We start from the raw sequence: 10,041 nt of genomic DNA on the forward strand, positions 1-10,041 counted from the left end.
GCCTCCCACTCCTCTTTCTATTCTGGTTAGAGCCAGTTTGCGCTGTTCTGTGAAGGGAGTAGTACACAGCGTTGTATGAGATCTTCAGTTTCTTGGCAATTTCTCGCATGGAATAGCCTTCATTTCTCAGAACAAGAATAGACTGCTGAGTTTCAGAAGAAAGGTCTTTGTTTCTGGCCATTTTGAGCCTGTAATTGAACCCACAAATGCTGATGCTCCAGATACTCAACTAGTCTAAAGGAGGCCAGTTTTATTGCTTCTTTAATCAGAACAGTTTTCAGCTGTGCTAACATAATTGCAAAAGGGTTTTCTAATGATCAATTAGCCTTTAAAATTATAAACTTGGATTAGCTAACACAACGTGCCATTGGAACACAGGAGTGATGTTTGCTGATAATGGGCCTCTGTACGCCTACGTAGATATTCCATTAAAAATCTGCCGTTTCCATCTACAATAGTCATTTACAACATTAACAATGTCTACTCTGTATTTCTGATCAATTTTATGTTTTAATGGAGAAAATATGTGCTTTTCTATCAAAAACAAGGACATTTCTAAGTGACCCCAAACTTTTGAACGGTAGTGTATATTACATTGTACATGATGAAGGAGCCACTTTGGATTTAATCCGCAATATTTTACCTTAATGTTCTGGCACGGCTTATAATCTGACACTGAATTCTTACATATAACTGCACTCTTAGCAGGGGAACTGGGATGGTAGGACCAGCCTGGACAGGATCCTGGCTCTCAGCCCACAAGCCCTCACAGACATCTAAGATACTCTGTCCCAAAGGGGAACTGAACCAAACTAAGAGCAGACAAAGTAAAACAGTTTCTCCAGACACACAGTGTGCAGGATTATAGCTAGTGGACCATAGCTATATTATTTTGTGTCATGATCACACACCTGGATGATAAGCTTTATGCTTCACACACACCCCATTCACACCCTTGACCATAGTACATGAACCAGAACAATGTACGTGTTATGGTCAAGGGTGTGAATGCTGTGCATGTCCATATAGTACAAAGGCAGAGGCCTTTACCTAATGCCTGGTCTAGTGTAAAGTAGATCTCTGTGCCAATGAAAAGCCTTTATTAAGTCCTTTTGATGGGGATGGAATTATCTTTATCCCCCACAGTAGCCCCTATCCATGCAATGCTGTTTTTATCAACAGTGCTATGTTTGTGTTACCAATGATAGCTTCTCCTTTGGGTGTTGTGTTCAGCAGCTGTCCCCATTTCTCGGATCACTGACTGGAGCCTGGCAGAGGGCAGGCATTATGGAATGTTATTGTGCATATCACTCCCTCTGCTGATTGGGGTTGGGATTACAGTCTCATGTGGTATGCTCCCTGTTTCCTAATGTCCTCCCCGCTCCATATGCTTCCTATTAGAAGAAGTATGGCTGTTATGATTTTCATCTTGAATTTTTTTACAGATTGGTCTATATGCAGTTAGTGCGTCTGATGGAAGTGGCAGATAGAGTGAGAGCAGGGGAAAACGGGACAACAATATTTTTCTATTCAGGGATCTGCGATGGGTGTGAGGGAGTATGTAGGGTAGCAGAGGAAGGATTTCATCCTGTGGACCAGGATGAGATTGGGGCACTGTGGGTTTGCTGTGTACTGTGTAGGGATATACTGAGCCTGTGGGTGGCAGTAATACACCATGTATTTGTGTAGTCTGCCAGAAACTGAAAGGAAGGAGATGAGGAAGAGGATCACTTTCATTGGCTAGTGCTGCAAGTCGTGGTTCCAGCAAATAGTGTCCATGTAGAGTGATACCAGAGGAGGCTGGTGGGATGAGCTATAGGAAGAACGGACAGAGTTTGCTGTGTTTGATACCCTTCCATTGATTCCATTCCAGCCATTACAATGAGCCTGTCCTCCTAAAGCTCCTCCCACCAGCCCTGTCTGATATATATACTGGTTGTGGTGAAGTTAACGGGGGTTAATCCTGGGTCATGTCCGTATTCTGCAAACACTGCTTTTCCTTTCTCATTTCTGCCCACTAGATGCATAGATAGGGATCTCTTGCATTCACCAGTCCAGCTTTTCCAATGGGGATGACTCGTGAAAGGAAAGTTCTAGTGCATTGTTCATCTACTAGTTTGTTTATTTACTAGTTTGTTTAACCCAGACCTTGGATGTGGGGACTTTAATTTGCACGTGGATTGGGTATATAGCTACCATGTGTTTTGTCCTCCTATAGCCAGTAGTTCTTCAGACAGTGGATCCATGGCAGCTGTAGGGACATGGACATGGGGATTCTCTCAGCCTGATTACCGCTGGACGAGATGCTACGGACAATGTAGAGGATGCCATGGCAGGTTGGCATGAGTTGGAGTGGGTGACCCACCGACTGCAGTTAAGCAAAGCAGCATGTCTATTTAAAAAAAATAATAATAATGTTTAGTAATTTATCAGACACTTATTCAGAGCGACCTACAGTTAGTAGTATCTTAAGATAGCCAGGTGAGACAACCACATATCTCAGTCATAGTAAGTACATGTTTCCTCTATAAAGTAGCTATCAGCAAAGTCAGAAGTAGGAAGAGGGAAAAGAGTCAAGTGCGAGTGGGCACAAGCGGGGAGCCCAGCCAACAGCAAGTTGCAGGAGTCCAGCCAACAGCAAGTTGCAGGAGTCCAGCCAACAGCAAGTTGCAGGAGTCCAGACGGAAGTTGACAAGTGCCTGGATTTGGACCTGCGGCACTTCCAGTGAGGTAGTGTCGTACTCTACAGGTGTTGTAGAACATAAACCTGCAGGAGCATGTCACTTCTTTGATGTTTGCAAAGAGCGACAGAGTGTTGCCCAGGGTCACGCCAAGGTTCTTTGCACTCTGGGAGGGGAACACCATGGAGTTATCAACTGCGACGGAGAGGTCTTGGAGCAGGCGAGCCTTCTTCGGGAGGAAAAGCAGCTCCGTCTTGTAAAGGTTGAGCTTGAGGGCCGACATCTAAGCTCCAGATATCTACTAGGCACACAGAGAGATGCGTGTCCCCACCTGGGTGTCAGAAGGGGGTAAGGATCAAAGTAGTTGAGTTGTCATCCGCATAGCAATGACAGGAGAGAGTGTGAGGATATGACAGAGGCGAGTGACTTGGTGTATAGAGAGAAGAGGAGAGGGCCTAGAACTGAGCCCTGGGAGACACCAGATGTGAGAGTATGTGGTGCAGACACAAATCCTCTCCACGTCACCTGGTAGGATGGGTCTGCCAGGTAGGATGCAATCCTAAAGTGTGCAGAGCCTGAGACACCCAGCCCTGAGAGGGTGGAGAGAAGGATCTGGTGGTTCATGGTGTTGAAGGCAGAGGATAGATCTAGGAGGATGAGAACAGAGGAGAGAGAGTCAGCTATGGCAGTGCGGAGAGCCTCCTTGACACAGAGAAGAGCTGTCTCGGTTGAGTGACCCGTCTAGAAGCCTGACTGGTTAGAGCCAAGAAGATCGTTCTGAGAGAGATAGCGAGAGAGTTGGTCAGAGACAGCACGCTCAAGTGCTTTGGAAAGAAAAGAAAGAAGGGAGTTTTTGTCGTTTTTGACATCAGCAGGGACGAGTGTTGGTTTCTTGAGGAGGGGAGCGACTCGGGCCATTTTGAAGTCAGAGGCGACGCCGCCAGTGGTCAGGGATGAGTTGATGAGGGAAATGAGGAATGGGAGAAGGTCTCGAGAGATGGTCTGGAAAGGGAGGAGGGGATGGGGTCGAGCGGGCAGGTTGTTGAGCGACCGGTCCTCACTATTCGCAGGATTTCATCAGGAGAAAGAGGGGAGAAATAGGTTAAGGCGTAAGGTAGATCTGTGTGAGTGGGGCCAGTTGATTCAATAGGCTGAGTGAATGAGGAGCGGATGTCGTCAAACTTCATTTCAAAGTGGTTGACAAAGTTGTCTGCAGAGAGGGAGAAGGGGGGGGGGGGGGGGGGGGTGGAGGATTAAGGAGGGAGGAGAAGGTGGAAAAGAGTTTCCTAGGGTTAGAGGCAGAAGCTTGAAATTTAGAGTGATAAAGTAGCTTCAGCAGCAGATACAGAGGAAGATAAGGTAGAGAGGAGGGGGAGAAAGGATGCAGGAGGGGGAGGGTGGAGCCAGCCAGGAGGAAAAGGGACAGTGAGAGTCATAGGATGCGGAAAGAAGGGATAGTAGGGTCGAAGAGGCAGAATCAGGAGACAGGAGAGAGAACGATTCAGCAGAAGGGAGAGATGATAGTATAGAAGAGGAGAGAGTAGTGTGAGAAAGAGAGTGAAGATTGCGACTGCGCATAACCATCTGGGTAGGGGCGAACAGCCTTTAATAAAGATGTGGTCAAGCATTTTGCCTGCCTTGTGAGTGTGAGGGGACTGGGAAAGGTCAAAAGAGGCAAGGAGGGGGAAAAAGAGTTGCAAAGAAATTAATCAAAGGCAGATGACGGGAGGTTGAAGTCGCCCAGTACGAAGAGCGGTGAGCCATCGTAGGAAATTAGCTTATTAAGGTGTCAAGCTCATTGAGGAACTCTCTATGGTGGGCGATAGATGACAACAATGTTAAGCTTGAGTCGACAAGTGACAGTGACAGCATGGAATTCAAATGAGGAGATGGACAGGTGAGTGAGGGAGAAAAGAGAGAATCTCTATGAGCAGCCCTGTGCCACCACTGTGAAGACCAGGTGGTCTCGGACTTCGAGAAAACATGTTGTCAGATAAAGAGAGAGCAGTTGGAGTAGCAGTGTTCCCCGGGTTGATACATGTCTCTGTCAGGGCCAGAAAGTCTAAGGACTGAAGGGCAGCATAGGCTGAGATGAACTCAGCGTTCTTGACCGCAGATCGGCAGCTCCAAGCGCTGCTGGAGACCAGGAATTCCACATGGGTTGTGTGCGCAGGGTACACTAAATTAGAAGGGTTGCAGCCAAGGGGTGGGGAGCGTCTGTAAAGCCTACAGGGAGAGGGGCGAACTGGGTTAAAAACACACATACAGTGGGGAGAACAAGTATTTGATACACTGCCGATTTTGCAGGTTTTCCTACTTACAAAGCATGTAGAGGTCTGTCATTTTTATCATAGGTACACTTCAACTGTGAGAGACGGAATCTAAAACAAAAATCCAGAAAATCACATTGTATGATTTTTAAGTAATTAATTCGCATTTTATTGCATGACATAAGTATTTGATCACCTACCAACCAGTAAGAATTCCGGCTCTCACAGACCTGTTAGTTTTTCTTTAAGAAGCCCTCCTGTTCTCCACTCATTACCTGTATTAACTGCACCTGTTTGAACTCGTTACCTGTATAAAAGACACCTGTCCACACACTCAATCAAACAGACTCCAACCTCTCCACAATGGCCAAGACCAGAGAGCTGTGTAAGGACATCAGGGATAAATTGTAGACCTGTACAAGGCTGGGATGGGCTACAGGACAATAGCCAAGCAGCTTGGTGAGAAGGCAACAACTGTTGGCACAATTATTAGAAAATGGAAGAAGTTCAAGATGACGGTCAATCACCCTCGGTCTGGGGCTCCATGCAAGATCTCACCTCGTGGGGCATCAATGATCATGAGGAATGTGAGGGATCAGCCCAGAACTACACGGCAGGACCTGGTCAATGACCTGAAGAGAGCTGGGACCACAGTCTCAAAGAAAACCATTAGTAACACACTACGCCGTCATGGATTAAAATCCTGCAGCGCACGCAAGGTCCCCCTGCTCAAGCCAGCGCATGTCCAGGCCCGTCTGAAGTTTGCCAATGACCATCTGGATGATCCAGAGGAGGAATGGGAGAAGGTCATGTGGTCTGATGAGACAAAAATAGATCTTTTTGCTCTAAACTCCACTCGCCGTGTTTGGAGGAATAGAAGGATGAGTACAACCCCAAGAACACCATCCCAACCGTGAAGCATGGAGGTGGAAACATCATTCTTTGGGGATGCTTTTCTGCAAAGGGGACAGGACAACTGCACCGTATTGAAGGGAGGATGGATGGGGCCATGTATCGCGAGATCTTGACCAACAACCTCCTTCCCTCAGTAAGAGCATTGAAGATGGGTCGTGGCTGGGTCTTCCAGCATGACAACAACCCGAAACACACAGCCAGGGCAACTAAGGAGTGGCTCCGTAAGAAGCATCTCAAGGTCCTGGAGTGGCCTAGCCAGTCTCCAGACCTGAACCCAATATAAAATCTTTGGAGGGAGCCGAAAGTCCGTATTGCCCAGCGACAGCCCCGAAACCTGAAGGATCTGGAGAAGGTCTGTATGGAGGAGTGGGCCAAAATCCCTGCTGCAGTGTGTGCAAACATGGTCAAGAACTACAGGAAACGTATGATCTCTGTAATTGCAAACTAAGGTTTCTGTACCAAATATTCAGTTCTGCTTTTCTGATGTATCAAATACTTATGTCATGCAATAAAATGCAAATTAATTAATTAAAAATCATACAATGTGATTTTCTGGATTTTTGTTTTAGATTCCTTCTCTCGCAGTTGAAGTGTACCTATGATAAAAATTACAGACCTCTACATGCTTTGTAAGTAGGAAAACCTGCAAAATTGTCAGTGTATCAAATACTTGTTCTCCCCACTGTATAGTTGCCAAAGATACAAAAAAGCAAAATTAGATCATCTGAAAATAATTAGGTAAGATACTCAAGTGAGAGACTGGTGTGAAGCTTTACTCTTTTTCCTTCCTTGAATAACTCAGCAGAACCATCTTTGTTTCGGTGACGGTCTTAGTTTTGACGACGAGACCGCCGCTGACACTGATTAACAAAACCACAACAGTCACAAACTGCCCTGCCCCTTAATCCTGGTTGATGTGTCAACAATCATCTGCAAGTTATGAGCAGTCAGCAGTTCACACACCAAGTAGGCTACTGGGAAGACAGGCAGCATTTAAAGTAGATGGTCTTAGCTAGCAGAAAGACAGTACTAGACAACAACAGATTAAGGCAAAAAAAATGAGGAGTCCTCTAGCTATAGAATGAAGCATTATGATACTCTTGTGTTTCTTCCAGAGGTTGAAGATGACCCAGAGACTGGGCATCACATTGTGGGGAGGGGAGGATTCCCTAACAGTGGGGGAGTGTGATGCTGCCATCATGGAGGGCATCGCCGGCAGGTTTGGGGCAGTCACAGCACTACGATGGTGAGAGAACCACCTGCTGAAACCACTGCCATGGGAAAGAGATATCTTTGAAAATAAATAACCTATTGATAAATGTACTGTCTGTACGGTATGAAACTATGATTTCCAGTGTTGGGGCTCTGGTGCGGGTGGCTTGTAGGGTGATGGACAGGAGCCCCCATAGTCTGCTGGTTGGGGATGGAGCAGCAGCTTTCGCCAGGGAGCAAGGCTTTACTATAGAGTCCAATTACAACATGCTGTGATGCTTGTGCAGTCAGCCAAGGATTACTAGGTACCGATACTCCATAGGGGAAAATGGCATGGCTAACCATTTTAAATATAAATTACAGATATTGATAAACTAAAATTATAACTCATAGTTGCAGGACTTGCTGGAACAGAAGCAAAGTGTCAGTGGACATGACACACTTGGTGAGAACTGAAACTTGCTTTTTAAATGTATTATTTATCATGATCTTCCTGCTCATTGTAGAACATTGAGTGACAGTAGAACACGTAGCAGAAGGGTTGGGTTAAATGCGGAAGACACATTTTAGTTGAATGCATTCAGTTGTACAACTGACTAAGTACCCCCCTTTTCCTTCCCTTTATTGTAACATAACTGAAAAGGACTGGTAATGTATGACTGATACTTGTGCAGTAAATTGTTTGGTCCTCTAAGGGGAGACCTAATCCATACAATCACATTAGTCTGGGTTGTCTATTATATAATGTATGAGTCCCTGACCTGACACCGACTGTTTTGATCTGGAATCACCTTATAATAGTCTTGATTTCCCCCATCTCCAATATGAATGTTTCTCATCTCGGTTAAATAACCCCAATTTCCCTTTTTTTCCCATAATTTTGATTACTGACAATTCCTGCAAGGCATGTTGGTACAGTACAATATATCTGTGGACCCAGGTCTAAAAGTGCAGTTTAAGTATTTATTAGTTCACGTCTAACACCTTCTCATCTTCCCTTTCTCAACAGGACTCATAGTGGCAGTTAGACAACATGGGGAACATAACTGTTGGTGAGGAAATTGGTGTCTTCTGTTTTGCTCTTTCTTCCTTATTATGTAAGGCTCTTTTCACATATAGTCCTCTTTAAAGGAACCAATATCAGTTCTCTTTAAAGTGAACTCTGGGGTAAAAAAAGGGGCACTTTTTTTTCATGAACCCAGTTCTCTTTGTAGTCACACTGCCTTTGCCTTTGAATGAGGCCTCAACTATTTTGCCAGTTCACTTCAACTACTTTGTGGACTGCGTTCTCTTTGCATTCACATTGCTATGTTTAGAAAGGAACCAATATATTTTTCCAACATGCACTCTGGGTTTTTACAAAGTGCAGGACAAGCCATTCAATTAGAATGCGTTATCAGACAGCTAGATACATCTACTTACATGTTGGAAGCCAATAGATTGCATTGAGTTAAAATATGACACATAATAATTGTAACCAGAAGATACTATTAACATGTAAATTTGATTGGTAACAATAAATAGCATTAGAATAACTGCAGAATAAATAATGCTGTAATTGGGGCTAGTGCCCCTTGAAGCTCTCTTAGCCTATATATCACATATTACAAATAAATAATCTGAACTAAAAACTCCATACATTTTGGAATTTCTGTGCGTCCTTGACAATCGCTAATCAATATCCAAAGCAGCACACAATTTTTTTCCGCAAACCGGCACATCGTCATCTTCTCTTTTTTTGTGGCACCAATGTGAGGGTTTATGGCAGGGGGAACGGTGTTGCAGTAGTCTAGTGTGTGGTTTGGGAATAATGACAAGCGAACCTGAGGAGCTTTGCGTTCACATTGTCCTAAAAAAAGGAAACCATGTGTTTGATGCATTTGATAGCATTCCGCTCCAGCCATTACCACAAGCCTGTTCTCACCAATTAAGGTGCCACGAACCTCCTGTGGTGAAAACACCCTAAAAGACATTCATTGACTATTTATTTTCCGAATTTAGAGATACTTCCATAGTAGCTACAGTATGAGGTCAGGTTGTAATATTATCATTCAGCGGATTTGCTCTTGTCCTATTTTTCAGTTGTTTTTACTTCAGGTGCCCCCTTCAAATCACCATGGAGGGTGGAAGACTCCCCTATCGGGCTGTCGCCTATACACTGAACACATGGCAAGTTTACAGCTACCAAAATTAACTCAATCAAAGAACTGTACACACTGATAAACTTTTTCCCCTCAATGTTTTAGTAGCCTTTTCTGGAAAGTTGTGTTATGTGACATACTACATAATTCATTCATGTTACTGTATGTTTGTTAATCCTACAAAGACTGAAGGTGTATGTAAAGTTTGAATACATTATTGTAATGTTAATGTAACAGTCTATTTCAAACCAGTACAATATTCAATGGACAAGTGGGGCAAGAAAAGTGAATGTAGAATTGTTGGGGGGAGGGGGCAAATAATTTTGGCCTTATTCCAACAACCTAGAAACAATCTCTCTGACCAGGCTACTATCGCCTTTACACACAACCATGTCTCTGTTTCAGTACGCTTGAGGGAAACGTATTCATAGACAATTCACCACACTCCACAGTTTAGCATCTTATGATCAATAAGAAAACACAAGAGCAAAGGAAGCGCATGTTGAATTGAAAGAGATGTGAATATTAAAACAGACTTGTTGTTTTTCACGTGGGGGCCACTGCAGGTACAGTATGTGAACTACCCTACCTGTCAAAAGTTTTAGAACACCTACTCATTCAAGGGTTTTTCTTTATTTTTGATGTCTTCACTATTATTCTACAATGTAGAAAATAGTACAAATAAAGAAAAACCCTTGAATGAGTAGGTGTTCTAAAACTTTGACCGGTATTTATATATATATATTTATTTTTTCTTTGCATGCTCAAATATGCTTTAGATTATACATTCATAAGGGTTCTTCTCTTGTCAGCCAGAGGTGA

At 44.0% G+C, this 10,041-nt stretch overlaps 1 pseudogene; it reads left to right on the forward strand.

The window, feature by feature from the left end:
• Window positions 1–2,244: 2,244 nt before the first annotated feature.
• On the forward strand, window positions 2,245–7,354 carry LOC139562171 (isoaspartyl peptidase/L-asparaginase-like; annotated as a pseudogene).
• The last annotated feature ends 2,687 nt before the right edge of the window (window positions 7,355–10,041 follow it).

The sequence above is a fragment of the Salvelinus alpinus genome, chromosome 32 (assembly GCF_045679555.1).
Source record: "Salvelinus alpinus chromosome 32, SLU_Salpinus.1, whole genome shotgun sequence".
NCBI lineage: Eukaryota > Metazoa > Chordata > Actinopteri > Salmoniformes > Salmonidae > Salvelinus > Salvelinus alpinus.